The 23,656-nt window shown below is 44.1% G+C and overlaps 1 protein-coding gene across 10 annotated transcripts in view; it reads right to left on the minus strand.

Annotated features, from left to right (window-relative positions):
• CSGALNACT1 (chondroitin sulfate N-acetylgalactosaminyltransferase 1) overlaps positions 1-23,656 on the minus strand; it is a 261,184-nt gene that overhangs the window by 88,247 nt on the left and 149,281 nt on the right. For 7 of the 10 annotated variants that reach the window (XM_069978162.1, XM_069978160.1, XM_069978159.1 and 4 more), the window contains one exon: positions 22,324-22,411. The gene's annotated coding sequence lies outside the window, so the exon portion shown is untranslated. Of the gene's footprint in view, positions 1-22,323; positions 22,412-23,401; positions 23,492-23,656 lie in introns of those variants that run through there. The other 3 variants (XM_069978163.1, XM_069978161.1, XM_069978158.1) reach the window with 3 other exon arrangements.

A 23,656-nucleotide genomic window follows, 5' to 3' on the forward strand; every position in this document is an offset into this window, starting at 1 on the left:
GGACAGTACCTGACATGGACACAGGTGGTAGCAGAGAACACTGTGTCAGACTGGAAGGAATACACCACTTCAAATAGACTTTCAATTGTCTTTTAAAGTGTCACTATTTTCTTTTTGCAGAAATCAATAGTCAAGGCGATTTTAAGAAACTTTGTAATTGGGTTTATTAGGCAAATATGCCATTATCTGCTTTCAAAAAGACTTTCCCCAGGTCCCCCCTCCCTTCTCTCTCTCTTTCACTGCTCATTATCAGGAAATCTCGACTCTTTTACATCAGTCAGGCCCTGTCTGTTCTATGGAGAGGGGAGGAGGGAGATTAGTCGCCAGCAGAGAGCAGAGAACAAAGGATTACACAGCAGGACCTGTGTGAAAGCCATATTCAGAGGTCAGAGAGGTCAGTGCTGACTTCAGAGGAGATAGCCTGGTAATGAAGCTGTAAATTAACTCTTTGTTGTCCTGTTTTAGTGCCTCATCTCCATCCGCCCCTCCCCTCTCCATAAGAGAATCATGAAGTCAAAAGGGAGAGCTTCAAACTGCTTTTTCATGATAAAAATACATTTTTCAGCTAATAAACCCAATTACAAAGTTTTTTAAAATCGCCTGTACTACTGATTTATGCAAAAAAATTAAACGACAGTGACCTTTTAAAGCACTTCTCTATGTATCATATGTAAAAACTATTCTAAAAACAAGATTGAACTGGTACTTTACACCGGACAGATTACATAAAGTATATCCGGCCTCCTCAGATCTATGTTGGTAATATCGGCTCATTACACCACATACTATGGGAGTGCCCACTAGCTATAAAATAATGGCTGGAGATTTCTCATTTGATAAACACCATATTCCAATTTGTTATTGCATTAAGTCTGCAGTTTGAATTATTGCTTCTGGGTATTCCACACATAGACCATATACTACGCTGCAAAACACTAATAATTGCTAACTGAATCCTACATGCTATTGGAAGTCACAAAACATCCCAGAGATGTCAGAGGTGATTCAGTCGATTAACCTCACATACAACAACCAAGAAGCAATAGCATGTGGCAATAATAGCATTATATATGGGAAGATATGGTTCCCTTGGAAACACAGCAAATATTTCCACCCATAGCCCCCCCCCCCACATACTAGACTGTATACCTGTTGCTACCAATTGTTATGTTTGTTCTTTTCTCTTTTTATAATGATTTGCGTTAATTGCAATGGTTTTGCTATCTTGATTCCCAATGTACCCTCTGATGGAAGCCTTTGTTTGTGTGATTTTGTGTGAAGCGGTATTCCGCTCAAACATAACTTTGAATATGTTGGTGCCCATGGTAAAAAATATTGAAACAGAATATGCCACTTCCTGCAGGACATACAGCAGTTGATAAGTACTGGAAGACTGGAGATTTTTAAATAGAAGTAAATTACAAATCTGTACAACTTTCTGAAACCAGTTGATTTAAAAGAATTTTTTTTTAAGTTTCATAAAGTGATTGGATGTCACAGAAATGTCATGTTAAATGTTATGTACTGTCGACTTTATGGATTTGCGCTCTTTATGTATACGTTGAATACATGATTGTGTACACAAATGTAGCATTGCATGTATGATAGAAGGAAACACTATGGGGGAGATTTATCAATCATGGTGTAAAGTGAAACTGGCTCAGTTGCCCCTAGCAACCAATCAGATTCCACCTTTCATTCCTCACAGACTCTTTGGAAAATGAAAGGTGGAATCTGATTGGTTGCTAGGGGCAACTGAGCCAGTTTCACTTTACACCATGTTTGATAAATCTCCCCCTATCAATACTACTAAATTATAGTATGTATCACCTGTGTAAACACCGCACATGTGCCATAGCGACCTAAATGCAGTTTAGACATACAACAAATAGAAATCCTGCCTGGGGATGTTTCTAATGATGAGGAGGGTGGGGAGGAAGAAAGGAGAGGTGCTCCTAACTAAGGCACCAAGCACAGTTTAAAAGACATGACTGGCTAGGATTTACTCTCATCAAGCGGATGGTACTAGCGGTTTGGTGGGGTGGGCTGGTGGATAAAGAGTCACTTTAAAGTGATGCATTTTTGCAGTCTGTTGTTAAAGGGTTACTTTTATCCTACACAAGAACATGGTCAACCACGTTTTTGTGTACGCTAAAAAGAAAATGTCTTGATCCATTTTTTTTTATAATGGAAGTCAATGGAAAAATGGATCTAAACGGATTGCACACAACTACATCCGTTTTGATCCATCTTTTTTATGTATACGTGAAAAGCACTGTAAAAACGCAGTGTGAACCCAGCCTAAAACATGTCTGCTTCTTCTGCTCCAAAACTATCATGGGTGGACAGTGTCAACTAGTCAGAGTTTCATAGCAGTTGAGCTCTCTCCCCAGCCAGGTGATGGGACCACACTGCGGTGAAGCCACGCCCAGTTGACACTGTTAACTGATGAAATGAAGCAAGAGTAATAGGGGTTACAGTATCACTTTAAGAATGTGGAATGTGATGGATGTCATGAGTTTTTTTTCCATATAACACGCCTTTAATTGTTACTAGATAATAACTGAGCTCTGAGATTATTTTGCATATCCCATGATGTTCTAATCTAGTTGACATATTACATCGATTGTGTTTAGTGCTGCACATACCACAGGAATTACTAAGAAGTGGAAATACTGAATACTTCTCAGCTTTTTTAGTTTCTTATTACCATAGAAGAGCCAAGCAGAATGAACTCTGGAGCTGTGTGTCAGGAACAGAAATGAAATATACGAGAAAAACTGCAGACTTACTGAATTACATATCTAAGAGAAGCCGTTATCTTCCCATTACATGGACTGTCTGCATTGCTAGGATAGTGATGATAGGGCAGAGGTATTTAGATATTTAAAGGGATTGTCCTTTTTATTGTTTTATACATTGTTTATAGAGTAGGAAATCACACACTTTTCTAAATTCTGCTCATATATCCTATGGCCCAGATAAGCAACAAAACATAGTAATCACTGAACTCAAGGAGATCAGTGAAAAAATTCCCAATGAAGTACTCACTTAAGAGTCTCCACTGATGCCCCAAAAAATATAAATATGCAAAACAAGAGTCCGTGGAGCCTTGGTTGCGAGTCTCAAAACACGGGAATAGCCAGATATCCCTAGCCTACGGGGTGCCTCCATGATGGGGAGAGCACCACACCACCCTGATATGTAGCCCCTTAAGTCCTACTCAGTTGCGAGTATTGGAACATAAATAGGGAAACAACAGGGTGGCCTCTATTGTGTCAAAGTCTAACTCTGTGGCGAGTATTGCAACATGACAAGGGCTTGCCAAGTCAGGTATCCATCCACAGACAGCCGTTTTGGGTATTTGCCCCTCGTCAGTGTGGAGCAGGATTCTGGCTAGTTGGGGCAATGACAAATCAACCAACAAAACACAGTAATCAGTGAACTCAAGGAGATCAGTGAAAAATTCCAATGAAGTACTCAATCAAGTGTCTCCACTGATGCCCCCCCCAAAAAATTTCACTGATCTCCTTGAGTTCAGTGATTACTGTGTTTTGTTGGTTGATTTGTCATTGCCCCAACAAGCCAGAATTCTGCTCCACACTGACGAGGGGCAAATACTCCAAAACGGCTGTCTGTGGATGGAGGCCTGCCTTGGCAAGCCCTTGTCATGATTGCAATACTCGCAACTTGAGTTAGACATTGACAAAAAGGGGCCACTCTGTTGTTTCCCTAATTATGTTCCAATACTCACAACCGAGTGGGACTTAAGGGGGTGCCTATCAGGGTGGTGTGGTGCTCTCCCTATCTGAAGGCACCCAGTGGCAACAGGCTAGAGATATCTGGCTATCCCATGTTTTGAGACTCGCAACCGAGGCTCCATGGACGCTTGTTTTGCATATGGCCCATATAAGCCCAGCATAATTCTTCCACAGCATAACTAAATATGGTGTCCATCATGTAGTTCTGGGAGACATGGAGGCGAATAGTAGTTTACTGGGGACGGAAATTATCAAGTACTTCTGTCTGTACTTACATGTCAGCGTCATGCTGTCAGTCTATATACTGCTACATGTGAGTCTATATACAGCTACATGTCAGCATAATGTCAGACACTTTGTATACATTAGCATTACAGCATTGTGCCTGTCAGTCTACAAGTTGTCAGTCACTGTCCCGTAGAAGCTGCCCTTAAGGCCCTATTACGCAAATCACTGGCCGCAGCTTTGTCACGTCACGTCTACTGTTGTTTAACAAGAATCAGTTCACGCCTTAGAGAGGGACAGATGTGCTTGCATTTATTAGATTTTAAAGGGGTACTCCAGCAAAAATAAAATTCCTTTAAATCAACTCAGACTTATATAGATTTGTAATTTACTTCTATTTAAAAAAATCTCAAGTTTTCCAGTATTTACCAGCTTCCGTATGTCCTGCAGGAAGTGGTGTCTTTTTTTCAGACGGACACAGTGCTCTCTGCTGCCACCTCTGTCTGCGTCAGGCACTGTCCAGCAAATAACAAATCCCCACAAACAACCTCTCCTGCTCTCTAGGCTGGAAAGAATTCACCACTTCCTGCAGGACATACAGCAGCTGATAAGTACCGGAAGACTTTGCTCGAGTAGCGCTTTAAGATAGTCCTGTAAAAACCTCAGCTTGAAAACCTAAGTAAAAGAATCTGTTACAGGTAAAAGCATTGGACCAAATGCAATGAATGCTTACATTTCTCTTCTTGCTGCTAATGTTAGCCTGGGGGACAGTGATGTCTATTTAAGTCAATGTATATTAAACTGCCCAATATATCAATACACGCTGACAATATGATACTACTGGAGGATCGTAACCTAAATAGAGCAGTTAAACAAACATGAACTGTCTGAAACCAGAGACATTATTAAAGGTTTCAAAATATCAAAAGGCGTTATGGCCCAATTACACGGAGGGTTAATCGGACAAATCAGGACCATTTGACCGATTATCGCTCCGTGTGTTTCAGAAAACGATCGGCCAATGAAACAATTGTTTCTTTAGGTCCAGACCTAAAATCATCGGCAGCCGACCATGCATGCTAACAAATGATAAAACTGTTCATACATTACCTCTCCAGGCTCCCGGCCTTCTCCTCCTCTCTGCAGCTTCACAGAGCTGATAAGCCGCTCAGCCAATCACTGGCCGGGACCGGAATGACCAGTGATTGGCTGAGCGGCCCGTCAGCTGAGAGGAGCTGCAGCGCGCGATGTTGGGAAGCGAGCAGAGGGCAGGAGGAGACTGGGAGCGTGGAGAGGTAATCTATGAACAGTTTAGGGCAAGGGCTGCATGCATATCACTAACAATGTCTGTGCAGCCCTTGCTAAACGAAAATTGAGCCGTCTAATAGGCCCAGTAATCTAGCAGATCAGCACTCATTCACATTATTGATCAGACTGCCATCAGCCAATCTAATAGGACCCTTAGACATGGCCACGACACCAGTCTTGTCTTCACATTGGGTCGGGTTTTGCATCTCAGTTCCATTGAATTGAATGAAGCTTAATTGCAAAACTCCTCTTTAGGGTGCTTTCACACACCCCGGATTCACAGCGGATCCTCAGCGGATTTTACAATGCGGATTTAATGCTGTGTTCATTCATTTAGTCAAATCTGTTGCGGATCCGCTGCGGATCCGCAGCAAAAAATCCGCTGAGGATCCGGTAGCTGTGAAACTACCCTTAGGGTGGTATTACACGGGCCGAGCAGGGCACAATAATACCTGTAAACGAGCAGCGATCTGCTAGATCGTCGCTCGTTTACTGGGCCTATTACACAGCCCGATAATATTTTAACAAGAGCTGCAAGGACATCGTTACCGATGTCCTTGCAGCCCTTGCTAAACTGGCATACATTACCCATCCACGTTCCAGGGCTGCTCCTACCGTCCGCTTCTCCCCGGGTCCCGCGTGCGCTCTAGCTTCACAGCGGCCTGTCAGCTGATAGGCTGCTCAGCCAATCACAGGCCGGGACCGCCGCAGCCTGTGATTGGCTGAGTGGCCTATCAGCTGACAGGCCGCTGTGAAGCTAGAGCGTGCGCGGGACCCGGGGAGAAGCGGATGGCAGGAGCAGCCCTGGAACGTGGATGGGTAATGTATATCGTTAGTCGCTGCTCGTGCACCGCTATTACACGCAGCGGTGCGCGTTCAGCGCCCGACAAAAATAGGTTCTAACCTATATCAACGATCAGCCAATGATCGTTGTCATCGGCTGATCGTTGCATTTATTACACGGAGCGATAATCGTCCGAATCGGGCCAATTATCGGCCGATTATCGTTCCGTGTAATAGTACCCTTAGCGTGAGTTCACACGTACAGGATCCGCAGCAGATTTGAAGTTGCAGATTTGCTTTGAATTTAATCTGGGCCATCAAATCTGCGTCAGATCCTGTACGTGTGAACGCACCCTTACAGGGGTTGTCCATCAAAAATCTTTTTCTTTCAAATCAACTAGTTTTAGAAATTTTTACAGATTTGTAATTTACTTCTTTTACTGCTCTCTGCTGACATCTCTGCCCAGAGCAGCAGTAAATTCCCATAGAAAACCTCTCCTGCTCTGGACAGATCCTGACTCAAACAGAAATGTCAGCAGCAGAAGTGAGCACTGTGTCAGACTGGAAGAAAACATTTCCTGCAGGACATACAGCGGCTTATAAGTATGGGAAGACTTAGAAATTTAAATAGATTTGTAATTTACTTCTATTTAAAAATCTCAACACCTTTTGATCTGAAAGAAAAAGATTTTTGCTGGATAACCCCTTTAAGCCAGATCAAATTGCTTGGACATTGGTCATATTTACTGTAGCTGAAGCCCAGCATTTATTCCTTTATTCCTAAATAGGTGTTTGTAGTTACAGTACAGGGGAAAAAAGAAATGTTAGATGTCTATCATCCAGAGGACATACACTCACCACTAGCTGTAAAACAATATTGAAATATCCACCGCTTCGTAATCTTGAGTTTTCATCCTTAAATCTCTCTTTTTCTGTTCATCACCACTAGGGGGCCCTGTTGTTTTGGCTCATAGGTGCATTATTGAAGCAATGCGCCCAGTAGCCACCTGTAAGCTTTGATGATTTTTTGCTATAATTCTTATACAAAGTTTAAATGACTTCCAATTACACTTTTAATTACTCATTTATAATATTTTTCTCCATTGAAGCAGTAAGCAAAGTTAGACGCGTTGTAATTAAGCTATTAATGTACTTTAGATTAGCAGAGCTGGCACCAGCATCCTTTTCAATTTCTCATTTTGGTGGGGTTTTATTTGCATTTCCCCCCAGGGTGCATAGAAGGCTGAGAAATATTCATGTCATTAATGGGATATTTCCTTCTGAACTAACTAGTTAATTTGTAAGACATGTCAAGTTAAAGGAGAAGTCTGGCAAAATTTTTTATTAAAGTATTGTATTGCCCCCCAAAAGTTATACAAATCACCAATTTACACTTATTACAGGAAATGCTTACAAAAAGTTTTTTTCCCTGCACTTACTGCTGCATCAAGGCTTCACTTCCTAGATAACATGGTGATGTCACTTCCTGAATAAAATGGTGATGTCACGACCCGACTCCCAGAGCTGTGCGGGCTGTGGCTGCTGGAGAGGATGATGGCAGGGGGATGCTCAGTGTCCCTCCAGTGCCCTGTGTCCCTCAGTGTCCCCCTGCCGTCATCCTCTCCAGCAGCCACAGCCCGCACAGCTCTGGGAGTCGGGTCGTGACATCACCATTTTATCCAGGAAGTGAAGCCTTGATGCAGTAGTACGTGCAGGGAAAAAGCACTTTATAAGTGTTAGGACTCGGGCCATGCGTTCAACTCTGCATCAATAACAGCCAGAATGCTTCCCATGTTTTTGTCATACTCTACTCTGCTGCTCCTTGTTGTAGCTGTGGCAAGTATTCTCTCCCTGGCTGCTCACATAGGTGTTGTGTGTGTTTGCTGATTGGTGATTGACAGCTGACACACTAGTCAGCTGTCGGTATCTGGGCAGGACCTGGAGCCTCAGCCCCAATCACACCTGGGGGCTGGGACTACAGGTTCCATAAATACCATCAAATGTCTCATGATCCTTGCCTGTGAAAGACTCTAGTTACCTAGTGCTTCTTGAACTAGCTATTCACTCTGACTTGAACTCCTGATCACCTGACTTTTGGCTTGTACCCGACTATTCTTTGGATCTAGACTCTGTATTTATATTGACCGGCTGTTACCGACTAGGACCTCTGACTATTCCCTTTTTGTGTGTTTGTCTTGTCTCCGTTTTGTGTTTCCACTTGGATCAGGTTAGGGATCGCCGCCCAGTTGTCCGCAGCCATCTTAGGGCTGTCGAGGCAATCAGGTAGGGACAGCTGGGGCGGGTGTCAGTTCTAGGGTTGCACCTGTCTGTTGTCATCCCAGACCCCTTTACCTGACATTTTCACAGGCCCTACCGAAGTCACTCCCGGGGGTTCGGCATGAGTACCGACACGTTGGTCGCCGACCGTCTTGATGAGCTGGCTACTCATCTTAAGGGTGTTGCTGGGTTGGTAACGCAATTGTCTAACCGGGTGGACAATTTGTCCCAGACTACCTCCCCATTATCCAAGACACAGACCTTGGTGACAGCGCCTCTTCAGGTAGTACAGCATAAGTTAAAAATGCTGCTGCCTGACAGGTTTGATGGAAACTTAAACAAGTTTCGGACGTTTAGGGAATCATGTTACCTGTATTTCCGTTTTAATCTGTTTGTTTCAGACTCTGAAAGGGTTGCTATAGTTGTCTCCCTTCTCCAGGGTCCCCCTCAGGATTGGGCCTTGGCCCTTCCTCCTGAGGCTCCTGAGTGGAGTTCAGTGGAGACATTTTTCTTCTCCTTGGGTCAAATATATGATGACCCTGACCGTGTTGCTGTAGCAGAATCCCATCTTTTGTCCATCCAGCAGGGTTGTCGCACCGCGGAAGAATACTGTTCCGAGTTCCGACAATGGTGCGCCCTGACTGGATGGCAGGATTCCCCCCTGAAGACCTTGTTCCGTCAAGGTCTTTCAGACCCCATAAAGGACGTTATGGTTAGTCACCCCACTCCTGACTCCCTCAGTGATTACATGACATTAGCTGTTACCATTGACAGAAGACTGAGGGAGAGGAAACGGGAAAAGATGGGGGTGACAATGGCTCAGACAAAATCGAGCCAGCTTCCTAATACCTTTCTCAAACTGACGGAGCTATCTCCACCTCCAGCGACCCATGGTTCTTGGAAATGCCTCGGCCCGTAGAAGATATCGTTTGGAGCACTCCCTTTGTCTGTATTGTGGGAGACCAGGTCACTATTTGAAGAACTGTCCGTCCAAGCCTCCTCAGAAGTCGGGGAAACTCCAGTGCCTGAGTGATGGTCCAGAGGGTCACTCAGGCACACAGGTACCTCCCAAGAAATTTGATAAGTTTCTTTTACCTGTTACCCTGGTTTCTAGGAATATTGTTTTTTCGTGTTCCGCTATGGTTGACTCAGGTGCTGCCCTGAGTTTTATCCGTACCCCGGTGGCAATGTCATTGGGTCTTGAATTGGTACCCCTTTGTTGTCCTTTTACAGTGGCTGGTGCAGATTCCACCCCTCTGAGTGGTGGAGCAGTGAAATACCGTACTCCCGAAGTGGCCATGCAGGTTGGGTGTCTCCATCATGAGGAGATATCGTTTTTTTGTAATGGATAAGCTAGCTGCAGATATTATTCTGGGCTTACCATGGCTACGTCTGCATAACCCGAGTTTTGACTGGAGAACCACAGAGCTGGTTAAGTGGGGTAGTTCCTGTGGTTCTCACCTGACTCAGGTAAATCCCCTAGTATGTACTGTTGATGATGTTTCTGATCTCCCTAGTTACATTACTGACTTTGCAGATGTGTTTAATGAGGCCATTGCTGACGCCTTGCCTCCTCACCGTCTGTATGACTGTGCCATCGATCTCGTGTCTGGGGCCAGGTTTCCTAAAGGCCGTATTTTTAACTTGTCCCCCCCAGAACGGGAGTCGTTGCGCCAGTACATACAGGACAGTCTGAGGAAGGGTCACATCCGGCCTTCGGTGTCACCACTGGGCGCTGGTTTCTTTTTTGTAGAAAAAAAAGATGGGGGCCTCCGCCCTTGTATCGATTACAGGGAGCTTAATAAAATAACTATAAAGGACCAGCACCCACTTCCCCTGATCCCGGATCTTCTGAACCAGGTTGTAGGTGCTCAATGGTTCTCTAAAATTGACCTTCGGGGCGCCTACAATCTGATCCGGATCAGGGAAGGTGACGAATGGAAGACGGCATTTAACACTCCTGAAGGGCATTTCGAATATCTGGTGATGCCATTCGGGTTGAGTAATGCCCCTGCCGTTTTTCAGAGATTCGTCAATGATATATTTCGTGACTTGTTTGGTCAATACCTGGTTATTTACCTAGATGACATTCTTATTTACTCCCCGGACAGGGAATCTCATATTAAGCATGTCCGTGAGGTATTATCCAGGTTAAGAAACAATTATTTGTGTGCCAAGTTATCTAAGTGCTTGTTCGGTGTGAAAGAGGTTGGGTTCCTTGGGTACATACTAACTCCTAACTTGGTAAAAATGGACCCTAAGAAGGTGTCAGCAGTGCTTGAATGGGCGAGACCCACTACCTTGAAAGAGATTCAGAGGTTCTTGGGGTTTGCCAACTGCTATAGAAAATGTATTCGTAACTTTTCATTGATTGTCAAACCTCTCACAGAGTTAACCAAAAAAGGTGTGGACCCAACCTCTTGGCCACCTGAGGCCGTACAGGCCTTTACTCAGTTAAAAGGAAGTTTCTCTTCTGCCCCTGTATTGGTGCATCCAGACTCTGAGCTGCCATTTGTGGTGGAAGTGGATGCATCCTAAGCTGGTGTCAGGGCAGTTCTCTCACAGGGAAAAGAACCATACACTAACCTGAGACCAGTTGCATTCTTCTCCAGGAAGTTCTCCACTTCTGAAATCAATTACAATATTGGCAACCGAGAACTTTTGGCCATTAAATGGGCCTTTGAGGAGTGGAGACACTTCCTGGAGGGAGCCAGACACCAAGTGACAGTAATAACTGATCACAAAAATTTGTTATATTTGGATAAGGCCAAAAGGTTAAATCCCAGACAAGCCCGCTGGGCATTGTTCTTCACCCGGTTTAATTTTATTGTTACCTATCGCCCAGGTTCTAAAAATGTTAAGGCAGATGCCTTATCCAGGAGTTTTGGTTTCTGTGAAATGCCTGAGGTAGAACCAGAGACAATTCTATCCTCGGCCACTGTCTGTGGATCTGAAAGATGCTATCTTGAAAGCTCAAAATGATACCCCTGCAAATGTTCCTGCTGATAAATTGTTTGTGCCTATGAATCTCAGGTGGGCAGTGTTGAAGGAGGTCCACTCCTCTGTTCTGGCTGGTCACCCAGGTATAAATGGAACAGGTTATCTGCTTACCCTTTCTTGCTGGTGGCCTTCTTGGCAGAGAGACATCCGGGATTATGTAAGGTCATGTGAGACCTGTGCCCGGGCAAAAACCCCTAGGTCCTTACCAGAGGGTTTACTCCAACCCCTCCCTGTGCCTAGTCGGCCATGATCTCACATCTCCATGGATTTTGTAACGGATCTTCCCCCCTCTCAGGGCAAGACAGTGGTTTGGGTGATAGTTGACAGGTTTAGTAAGATGTGTCACTTAGTGGCACTCAAGAAATTACCCTGTGCTAAGTCCTTGGCAAGTCTGTTTGTACGCCATGTCCTCCGTTTACATGGCATACCAATGAATATCATGTCAGATAGAGGCGTTTAGTTTGTTCTGAAGAGCATTTTGTGGTTTGCTGGGGGCAACGTTGTCATTCTCATCTGCATTTCCCCCCGAAACCAATGGGCAGACAGAACGCATGAATCAATCCCTAGAGCAATACCTGAGATGCTACATTTCCGATAACCAAGACCAATGGTCAGAATATCTACCCATGGCTGAATTCGCTCTTAACAACCACACAAACACTTCCACTCAACATACCCCTTTCTTCTGCAACTATGGATTCCATCCGCGATTTTCTGTCATTCCAAATAATGAAACTCAATTTTCATCCGTCAATGAGTTAACTCAAAAACTGTGCACAGTTTGGGCAGAGAGTCTGGCGACTCTCCAAAATGCCCAGCAAAAACAAATTAAATATGCCAACTGCAAACGTCGCCCCGGTTCTGACTACACCATAGGTGATAAAGTTTGGTTATCAACAAAAAACTTGCATCTTCGTGTACCCTCTCATAAATTCGCTCCCCGTTTTATTGGTCCCTTCTCCATCATCGAAGTAATTAACCCGGTATCTTTTAAACTGCAGCTACCTCATTCTCTTCGAATTCACCCAGTGTTTCACAAAAGCCTACTCAAACAGTATATTCCTCCTGTGGTTTCTCGTCCTCCACCTTCTCCAGTGGTAGTACAGGGGGAACTGGAATTTGAGGTGGAACGAGTCCTAGATTCCAGAAAAGTGCGCAAGTCCATTCAGTATCTAGTACATTGGAAGGGTTATGGTCCTGAAGAGCGAACATGGGTCTCCGCTAAAGATCTCCATGCTCCTGACTTGGTGGAAAAATTTTATTCTTTATACCCCACCAAGCCCGGAGGTCCTTGTGAGGGTCCGGAGGCCCCTCCTCAGGGGGGGGGGGGGGGTTCTGTTAGGACTCGGGCCATGTGTTCAACTCTGCATCAATAACAGACAGAATGCTTCCCATGTTTTTGTCATACTCTACTCTGCTGCTCCTTGTTGTAGCTGTGGCAAGTATTCTCTCCCTGGCTGCTCACATAGGTGTTGTGTGTGTTTGCTGATTGGTGATTGACAGCTGACACACTAGTCAGCTGTCGGTATCTGGGCAGGACCTGGAGCCTCAGCCCCAATCACACCTGGGGGCTGGGACTACAGGTTCCATAAATACCATCAAATGTCTCATGATCCTTGCCTGTGAAAGACTCTAGTTACCTAGTGCTTCTTGAACTAGCTATTCACTCTGACTTGAACTCCTGATCACCTGACTTTTGGCTTGTACCCGACTATTCTTTGGATCTAGACTTTGTATTTATATTGACCGGCTGTTACCGACTAGGACCTCTGACTATTCCCTTTTTGTGTGTTTGTCTTGTCTCCGTTTTGTGTTTCCACTTGGATCAGGTTAGGGATCGCCGCCCAGTTGTCCGCAGCCATCTTAGGGCTGTCGAGGCAATCAGGTAGGGACAGCTGGGGCGGGTGTCAGTTCTAGGGTTGCACCTGTCTGTTGTCATCCCAGACCTCCTTACCTGACAATAAGTATTTCCCGTAATAAGTGTATATTGGGGATTTGTATAACTTTTGGGGGGCAATACAATACTTTAATAAACATTTTCGCCGGACTTCTCCTTTAAAGGAGAAGTCTGGCCAAAATGACAAATCCAGTGCAGACAGGAGGGTGCAGGAACATAAAAAAGAATTAATACTTACCCATTCCAGTGAAAACCACTCTCTCTCCCCTCTCATGGACCTCCATTACCACTCATGGACCTCCACCGTTGTTCTTGATCTCCCACTTCTGCAATATCACATCCCTGCTCAGGAATGCCAACTCAGTCAGTGATTGGGGTGATACACTATGTGGGGTGGTACAATATGGTAGGTGTTACAGCTGCATATACTTTCATTCACCTAATACCACCACAAAAGATAAATATACAGCATAAAGTAGCCAAGATGATATGATCAGTCACTGGAAACAGCAAGCGTGTCATCAGACAGATCTCTATGGCAATCCTCCAGACCCCACCCCACGTAGCACAGCCAATCTGAGGAGTCAGAGCTGCAGGGGGAGGGGATAGATCAAGCAGCCTGCAGTCCAATGTTGAGGCAGGAGGCGTGTCTCAGACTCCCTATGGACACTGTAGCTAAACTGTAATCACAGATTGCCTAATAAAAGCAAGATAAAAATAAAAAGGTAGCAATATTTGAGACATCTTCTATAGGTGCAGACTATATTGCACATTATTACACTGGAATAACAGACATAGTTGTACATATTGATAATAACAGTATACATGTATATCCTGTTGTATTATATAGTAAAAATAATAAAGCTTTTTTATCAGGATATGCATTAACTGAACTGCTCATAGTTTTATTCCAGCTTTAAGCACTGCCACAATAAGAAGATTCTTTACGCTCTTTTCTATCCTTTGGCATCTTGTCTTCAGGTTTTGCATTTCTCTGCATTGTGCTGTTGGTCTCTGGAGAAAGGACGGGTTTAATAAATCAGCTGCACAGTGCTATAGAGCCCTGCAGAGATCTTCAGAACAATCGGATGCATGTTTGTCATGAAGCTAAAGGTCTCGAGCTAAAGAGAGAAGCTATGGCAGATGTCGTCTCAGCCGCAGTCCTGTCCCTCGCTGCAGCTCATCACCTCATAGTATATCCCAGATGCTCATTTACCTTCCATTCTTTTACTTAAAGTCTCCCAAAGTCTGCATTATCTAAAAATCAATCTGTATACATTAAAGGCTATGACTATATACTGTAAGGAGCTTTTCCTCGAAGCAACAATTTGAACAGACGTAATAGGCAATGCAAAGTTTTGCACGTAGTAACATTAGGGCTATGTTCACACAACTTTTTTAGGCAGAAAAAAATGCAATTAATGATCATTATTTGCTGCCATCATTATAAAATATTGGCTGTTATTTTGCCTAAAAAAGACATTGTGGGAACATAGCCCTAACCAGTTATATGGTAAGCCATTTTACTAAAGCCCAGGTAGATACTCTATATGGGTGCTGTGAGGTGGCCGTACAGCACAGTGGACTTAGGTACACTTGGGCACTTGTCACAGTGGCCAGGAGTGGTGTTAGAACCCACCCCCAGAAGAAGGGGTAGTCCAAGTGTAAGGTGGAGGTATAGGTGCGACGCGCCAAAAATAGGACAGCACTTAACCAGAATAATTTTTACTTAGAAAGGCTTCAGTGCAATACAAAGCAGTAGTAACAAACTCAATAGGTGCAGGTGATAGAGGTAAAGAGTAAGTAGAAAGGTAGAGGTAGCTTAGCACAGGTGTAGGGACCATTTTGAGGGCTGTGTCCAGGTAGTAGTGTACTCTGCCAGATGCTGTAGAGAAGAGTGTTGAGAAGAATACCAGTACACATGTTAATATAAGTTTCTATCTGACCGCCTTCTGCCCAACCAGTTCAGCAAGTGTCAGGTTAGGTAGTATGAGTCCCAGGCCTTTATTATAGGGTGTAGCAGACGTTCCAAGACCTCCCAAGAGAGTTGTGTGTTTTGCAGTAAGATACTTCAGCTGAGTTACTCTTTGTCTTACTGGGGATCAGTTCCTTGCTTTAGTAACTGTCCTGAGAATATTGGGGGAAGGATCCCTGGTGTAGACAAAGTGTACCCTAGAAGATGGTTACTCCTCCTGAGGGTTTAGCAGTGCATACTGGAGTAAGTTGCTTGCATATGTGTGAACATATTGTAGCCTTAATCTTTCCACTGAGATCTTCATACAAGTAAAGAGATGGAAGCACAGATAACCTGATCAAGGATATATGGCTTATATTAAGGGTGCCTTCACACACACCGGATCTGCAGCAGATCTGCAGCCGATTTGATGGTGCAGATTTGATGCTGCGTTCAGTTATTTAGATCAAATCAGCTGCGGATCTGCTGTGGATCTGCAGCAGAAAATCCAGTGCGATACGGTGTGTGTGAAGCTACCCTAAGGGTGCATTCACACGTACAGGATCTGCAACAGATCTGCAGCAGATTTGATGGCGCAGATTTGAAGCTGCACATTCAAAGTAAATCAATTGTGGGCAGTAGCGTAATTTGGTGGGAGCAGAGGGGGCGGACGCTCCCGGGCCCACACAGGCAGGGGGCCCACTGACGATTTTGCCAGTTAATGCTGTCTGCAAAAGCTATTGCTTTTGCAGACAGACTTAACAAATGTCTATTGGCTGTAGATAGCCCTGGCCAGCAACCAGTGTTCCAGGGGGGCCCAAATGGCTACCGAATGTTGTTTCTGACCATTTAGCTGTATGCGCTTGTATGATAGGAGAACATACAGTTGAATGCAGCAGGGTGATTGACAAGGTGAGGAGAGCATTGGCTCTCCACCCTGCCAATGAATGTTGTGACCACAAGAGGCTGTTCCCTCCCTTAGAGCTGAGGGATATGGGTGATGTCACTCGTGTGCTCACAGAGCAGGGGGGAATTGACATCAGAAGACTAAAGTACTGCAACCGCACAGCAGGTAAGTATGGCTTTTTTCCCCTTAGTTATAAAGGAGGAGACCTATCGGGGTGGGTGGGGCTAACTCCTGGGAAGGATGTCATCTATGGGGGATGGGGGATGGAATGTGCTGGCTAACTGAAAAGGGGGTAACTAATCTGGAGGTGCAGTCTATTCACAGTGATGGGGGTGTCTAACAACCAGGAGGATTACCAGGGAGATTACTGCTGTGGAAGGGGGTGGCTGCATGGAGAATACATACCAGGGGGATTAACTACATGAGATGGTGCTGGAGGGGATGCCTACATGAAGGATACAACCTTTTTGGGGGGAGTGGGGGGGATTGCTTGTACAGAGAGGTCTAAATACTAGATAGATGCACAGAGGGGAGTATAATTTCTATATGAGGGCACAGAGGGCTCTAACTACTACATGGAAACAGAGGGAAATAATAACTATATTGCGGCACAGAAGGCCTAACTGCTATATGGGTGCACAGAGAAGCTGAACTTCAATATGAAGGTACAGAGGGGCCTGATTACTATATGGGGGTGCACAGGGAGGGTCTATCTATGGAGGAACAAGGGAGGATAATCTACTAAATTAGGGTATAGATAGTGGCCTTTTTACTATATGAGAGCATAGAGGAACCCTGCGAACTATATGAGGGCTAAAATTGGGTCTAAATACTACATGGCGTCATAAATTGGCTGCTCTCATATACCCTGTACACCATTACTATCATGGCTGATTTCTCCTATATATTTAATGTATTGTTATGTATTGTTTTTATGAATTAGTAAAGTCATTATTCCATTTAGTTATGTTGCAGTAGTCTGGCTTTTTTGTATATCGGTTATTTAGTATAGGTGCCTTAGACTGCATGGGACTATTAATTGTTATTGCCCAGCATTTGTACTATACATTTACTCTATTGGTACTGCGGGTATAGCCTTCAGGTGTCACTGACCATCAGCTATGGTGTAGTCCTCATGCTGCCCAATAGATATTAGACAGATAGATATGAGATAAAGAGATAGAAGAACGGATAGGTGGCTAATTAGAAAACAGAAACAGCGCCATAGCTTCCTCTGTGTTGTTTGTGGTATAACAACTTGGTTCCATTCTCTTTTAGTGGAACTGAGCTGCACTACCACATCCAAGCTTTAGAGGAGAGTAGCGCTGTTTCTGGAAAAAGGCAGCTATGTTTTTCAATGCTGGATAACCCCTGTAATTTTTACATAGTTATATATGTGAAATGTAGAAAGTCTTTTCCACTGTTCTCAGTCCCTGTTCACTATGAATAATGAAGTAGAAAATACCCTTTATTATTCGGAAAGCATTGTCATCTACAGAGGTTCCCTATAGATAACATAATTGGTTGGGGGCCCACTGAGACTCCCTCGCCCCCCCTAGGCTGAACCCCTAGCTACGCCCCTGAATTTCTGGGCCATTAAATCTGCCGCGGATCTGCTGCAGATCTGCTGCGGATTCAAATCTGCACCATCAAATCTGCTGCAGATCCTGTACGTGTGAACGCACCCTAAAACTTCAGAATTATTTGTGAAAAAGTCAGAAGGCATTGAAAGAGAGACTTACCAGAATAATAATAATAATAATAATAAAAGTACAGACTTCAATATATACAGATACAATACACACTATACAGTAGTTGAAACTTCTACGCATCAGCATGGTGGTTTCCTCACCATTAATACTGTATAAGTCATATTCTGGGGGGGATTTTACAGTCCATTTAGCTATGCAGGAACTATAAAAACCAAGCTTAACACTAATGCCTTGTATCATAAGCACACTTTTCCATAAGAGAACGTTTCCCATGACCTGGCTTTAGAACTTTTAAAGCAGTTGCAGTATGGAAAAAAGTTGGCGCTGTGTTTAAATCATGTAGTGCAATAGATTTTCCATTAGTGAATAATGTAAGAGGTAATGCAGTGTGAGGATCTGTATTCATGGCATCCTTCCATCTGCTATTTAAAACTGAAACAACTGTATTAAATATCAGGGGAAAGAACAATAAGGGAAACCTGTAACAACCAGGCTGCAAATACTATAGGAAATAAATAGCTGTAACTGATACTCGATGTACGCTTCTCCCAGTTCATTCTAATAATAAGTGAGGGTAAGATTACCCATACCCCAAACTACTGTATTTGACATTTCTCTGTAATGTTTTAACAGTTATGTTAAAGGTTTTATTTCCCAAATCAACAGGTACCAGAAAATTATATAGATTTGTAAACTACTTCTATTTAAAATCTTCATTCTTTCAGTACTTATCAGCTGCTGTATGTCCTGCAGAAGTGATATGTTCTTTCCAGTCTGACACAGTGCTCTCTGCTGCCACCTCTGCCCAGAGCAGTAGCAAATCTCTATAGATAATCTCTACTGCTCTGGACATTTCCTGTTATGGACAGAGGTGGCAGCAGAGAGCACTGTGTCAGACTGGAAATACACCACTTCCTGCAGGACATACAGCAGCTGATAAGTACTGGATGACTGGAGATTTTGAAATAGAAGTAATTTACAAATTGATTTAACTTTCTGATACCAGTAAATTAAAAAAAAAATAATAATAATACATTTTCGCTAGAGTACCCTTTTGAAAGCCAGGGACACATTAAGTGAAAAAAAAGCTCGATGAGGAATCAGCAGGCAAGGAAAAGAAAATTACATATTCATCTAACGTGTACTAATCAAGCATTATTACGAGTGGATGCACCTGAACCTAAATGAGCTTCAATTTTTTCCACACAGAATTAATCCTATGATATGAGCCCATAAACTATAAAAGAACCAAGCCTGTACTCCAATCATATACAGGAACGCATTTAGGAGGGGGCAGCAGTGCACACAGCATCACAGCATAATAATCCTGTTAAGGCCCCCTTCACATGACCGTGGCCGTTTTCTCGGCCAGGAAACACTGATCAGGAAGCCTTCCAGGAGACTTCAGGAAAAAAAACCTCAAAATACTCACCTGCTTTTCCTTTGCTCTGCATGCACACAGGTGCTGTTACTTGTGTGCTGCAACGCTGCGGGGGAGGGGGGTAGTTAGCGGCTTCTTGTAGCTGGAGGTCTAATGCCGCCACCGGCCACACAAGTGATTGACTGGGTCAGGAGCCATTTGCTTCCGGCCTGGTCAATCATAGTGCTGCTATTAACTGTATGCACTACTGATTAGGAGCATGTACAGATCAATGGCCAGGGTCAGCTGCTAGCCCAGGCAGCCATGCAATGCAATGAATGGTCTGGAATTCAGGATGCTACCATAGGGTTCTATGGGGCATTCCGTGCTGGAATTCCAGATAAATATAGAAACTAATCTTCTGGCACAAACACTCTTCAGGAAAAATCCTGGAGGGTATCCGTGCTCGATAGAAAACTATTGGTCCGGAAATCTATACAGATTTGCTCATAAAAAATTCTGATAATTTCCTGCATATAACCCTCTGGAGGAAGAAATGTGGGCATGGTTTCCACTACATTCAGAATACATACATGGAAACACATCCTCAGCGTTAGGACCAAGTGAGCAGCAAAACCCCGACTTGAACCACAGGATATGCCATAATTGTTCCCTAGATGTGGATCCCACCTTTGGGACCAAGACATATATTCAGATCAAGGGTTCCCCGTCCCCTCCGAACTGTTTGTGGCCACCAGAGGTGAATGGAAAGCTGAAAAAAGCCCAAATTATCAATACCATAACCCCTGTATTTAAAAACCTAGGCCAAGAAACAGTGTCATGTTGATCAACAGGCACCTAGAACCCAAAGCACATGTCCTGAGAACTCCGGCAGCTACACCGCTGTTAAATAAAGTAATAACCCCCAGGAACAGGTCATGAATGTACACGTTTTATAGTAAATTATATCAGACAGGATATTATTCATGGTGACCTTTAAATTATGCTTCCATGATATGATGGAGACAATGAAGAAAAAAAGGAGGCTCTGTGTATCCGAACACACTTTACCTTTACACTATCATCCATTCTAGTCTTCTAGTGCAGTGATTTTCAACCAGTGTGCCGTGGCACACTAGTGTGCTGCGACACATGGTCGGGTGTGCCGCGGGGAAAGTTCCCCAAACTATGGTGTCCCTGCAGATTGCCCCGCTGCTGCTGTCCGCCTCACCTACTGGCCGCCTGTAGCGCCCGGACATGCTCCTCCTATCCAATCAGCGGAGACCGGGAGCGTGGTGCGCCGCAGCGCACCACGCTCCCTGTCTCCGCTGATTGGAGGAGCACGTCCGGGCCCTACGGGCGTCCAGTAGTTGAGGCGGACAGCAGCGGTGACCATCTCAGAGGAGGTGAGGAGGAAGGGGGGGAGAGAAACCTGGGGATGGGGGAGAGAAACAGGAGAAAACAATGGGGGAGAGAAACCTGGGGATGGGGGAGAGAAACATGGGAATGGGGGAGAGAAGCGTGGGGGAGAAACAGGGGGGGAGAGACGGGGAGAGAAGCATGGGGGAGAGAAACCTGGGGATGGGGGAGAGAAACAGCGGAGAGAAGCAGGGGGGAGAGAAGTTTGGTGGAGAGAAGCAGGGGGGAGAGAAGCACAGGAGAGAAGCATGGGGGAGAGAAGCACAGGAGAGAAGCAGGGGGGAGAAATATGGTGGAGAGAAGCATGGGGGAGAGAAGCACAGGAGAGAAGCAGGGGGGAGAAGTATGGTGGAGAGAAGCAGGGGGGAGAGAAGTATGGTGGAGAGAAGCATGGGGGAGACAAGCACAGGAGAGAAGCAGGGGGGGAGAAGTATGGTGGAGAGAAGCACAGGAGAGAAGTAGGGGGGAGAAATATGGTGGAGAGAAGCATGGTGGAGAGAAGCATGGTGGAGAGAAGCATGGGGGAGAGAAGCATGGGGTAGAGAAGCATGGGGGAGAGAAGCACAGGGGGGAGAAGAAAACAGACCCAGGGTTTACACTGAGTGAGTATAAATACATTTAGAATCTGTATTATTAACTATATGTATAATATGTACTGTTTTAGTGTCATTTTGTGCCATTTTGGTTGGTGGTGTGCCCCGGGATTTTTTAAGTATAAAAAGTGTGCCGCGGCTCAAAAAAGGTTGAAAATCACTGTTCTAGTGGACCTCTTGTCTCTAAACTAATGGTGCGTTTACACAGGCAGATTTATCTGACAGATTTTTGAAGCCAAAGCCAGGAATAGACCAGAAACAGGGAACAGGTCATAAAGGAAAGACTGAGATTTCTCCTCTTTTCAAATCCATTCCTGGCTTTGGCTTCCAAAATCTGTCAGATAAATCTGCCTGTGTAAACGCACCATATCACTACCCAATAATGGTCTCACGACTCTGGGAACTGTCTGACACTTAGCTGGTGGACATTTCCACTCATTTTTTTCTAATTTCCCCCAAATTCTTGTATCCATAACAAGGTAATGTTTGGGTTGGGTTACCACAAATACATCTGTATAGATAAAACTTAGCGCCCATCAGCCATACATTTGTAATACACATTGGGAAAGCACCTGGCATGTATGCTAGAAATACAGTATCCCTAGGGCCCCATTCACACAGCAAATGCCAAATGAGTCTACTTATCCAAATTTGTAATTTACTTCTATTAAAGCCTTCCAGTACTTATCAGCTGCTGAAAGTTGTGTATTTTTTGGAGTCTGATGCAGTGTTCTCTGCTGCCACCTCTGTCCATGTCCGGAACTGTTTAGAGCAGCAGCAAATCCCCACAGAAAACCTATACTGCTCTGGACAGTTCCTGACTAATGGTGGCTGAGAGCATTGTGTCAGACTGGAAAGAATACACCACTTCATGCAGGGCATACAGCAGCTGAAAAGTACTAGAAGGCTTTAATAGGATTAAATTACAAATGTGTATAACTTTCTGACACCACTTGATATCAAAGAAAAAAATAACAGAAGTTCCCCTTTAATAAAAACTGACATAGTATGTATAAATGATTAGAATTATTGTACAGTTAAATAAAGTCATGATCATTTATAAATATCAAATATTGTGATTTAGAAAGTAATTTGACCATAAGTATAGACAAGAGAATAACTCTTACCTCACAATGTACTACTGATATAGCTGTTCTTCAGTGTATGGAAATGCTCTGCAGATATCGAGAAGGTTTGGGCAATCATAAAAACCTGCTGAAATGAAAATATAATAGGTTATCTAATAAGCATAAAATTAGCATGCTTTGTTAACTATGGCACAACCCTATAAAAGCATAGTAATATTATATTAGTGGCATATAAAATGGGGCCTAGCCTAGGGAGAGTCCCTCATGACAGGGATTTGCCAAGATGGGGGTGTAGAGGGCAGGGGGTTTAGACCAGGGAATAGGTTTAGGGGTGACAAGGGGGTGGAGTAGGTAGTGAGGGGTTCAACTTTAAGGAGTCTGCTAGGGGGGTTGTGGGGTTGGAAGCCATTTTAGTACAGACCACAAGCTGAGCATGTAATAACCCACCCTCCATGTTTGGTTTTTCCTCCTTGGCCCTTCCCCTCCTCCCCTTGTTCCTTTTAGGGTTGGTGGATTTTGACCCAAATGGTTCTGGACCCAAAGGGATTTTGTAACTTTTTGACGGTCAGGAGGTATCTGGTAGCCACATGCTTAGTGATTATAAAAGGTGAGAGCACAGGACGTTGTTTAGATGCCTCTAAGTGAACCGGCTCTTCAGCTAGAGGTAAAATCTTGAGCGTGGGTTTATTTACTGAGGACCGCCTGATTTGGGGCCTCAAGGACCGCCACGTCATTTTAGATCTTTACAGAGGTTGTAACCTCAGGGGTTAGAGGTTTATATTTTTGATGGACTCTGTATAAACCAGTATAAAAGCATGCATAAAAACGTCAATAACGCGTTATTGACGTTTTTATGCATAATTTTATACTGATTTTTTACCAATAAATCAGCCTTTTTAATTTTCTCAATCGTTGTGAAACAATTTTTGGCAGCGCCCCAGAATCCTTTTAATTCCATGTTCCTAGAGACCCCAACGTTGGGAGATCCCCATTCCATGGATCCTTTGGCCGGCAGCTATCATCGGACACTTCAAACTACCCCACAGCAGGGTGATATGCACAAAGCCCAAGGGGTTTAAAGGTGAGAGTCCATCTGCACGTTCATTTATTTATACACCTCATATATAACAGGATTACACAAGGTAACATCCTCCTGGCCTCTTTGTCTCTCTCATAATTCCTGCAAAGCATTATGGGGAAGCTTGATGTCATGTGTTTTCAGTCATCATCATCATAAACTTTACAGCAATGAAGCAGCTTTATAAATCTGCCAGAGACAAAACACAGTCTGATTCTCCTATAGCAACCAATCACAGCTGACCTTTCATATCTTAACAAGCTCTTATAAAATTAAAGCTGAGCTATGGTTGGT

Source organism: Dendropsophus ebraccatus, chromosome 7 (assembly GCF_027789765.1).
Source record: "Dendropsophus ebraccatus isolate aDenEbr1 chromosome 7, aDenEbr1.pat, whole genome shotgun sequence".
NCBI classification, from domain to species: Eukaryota; Metazoa; Chordata; class Amphibia; order Anura; family Hylidae; genus Dendropsophus; species Dendropsophus ebraccatus.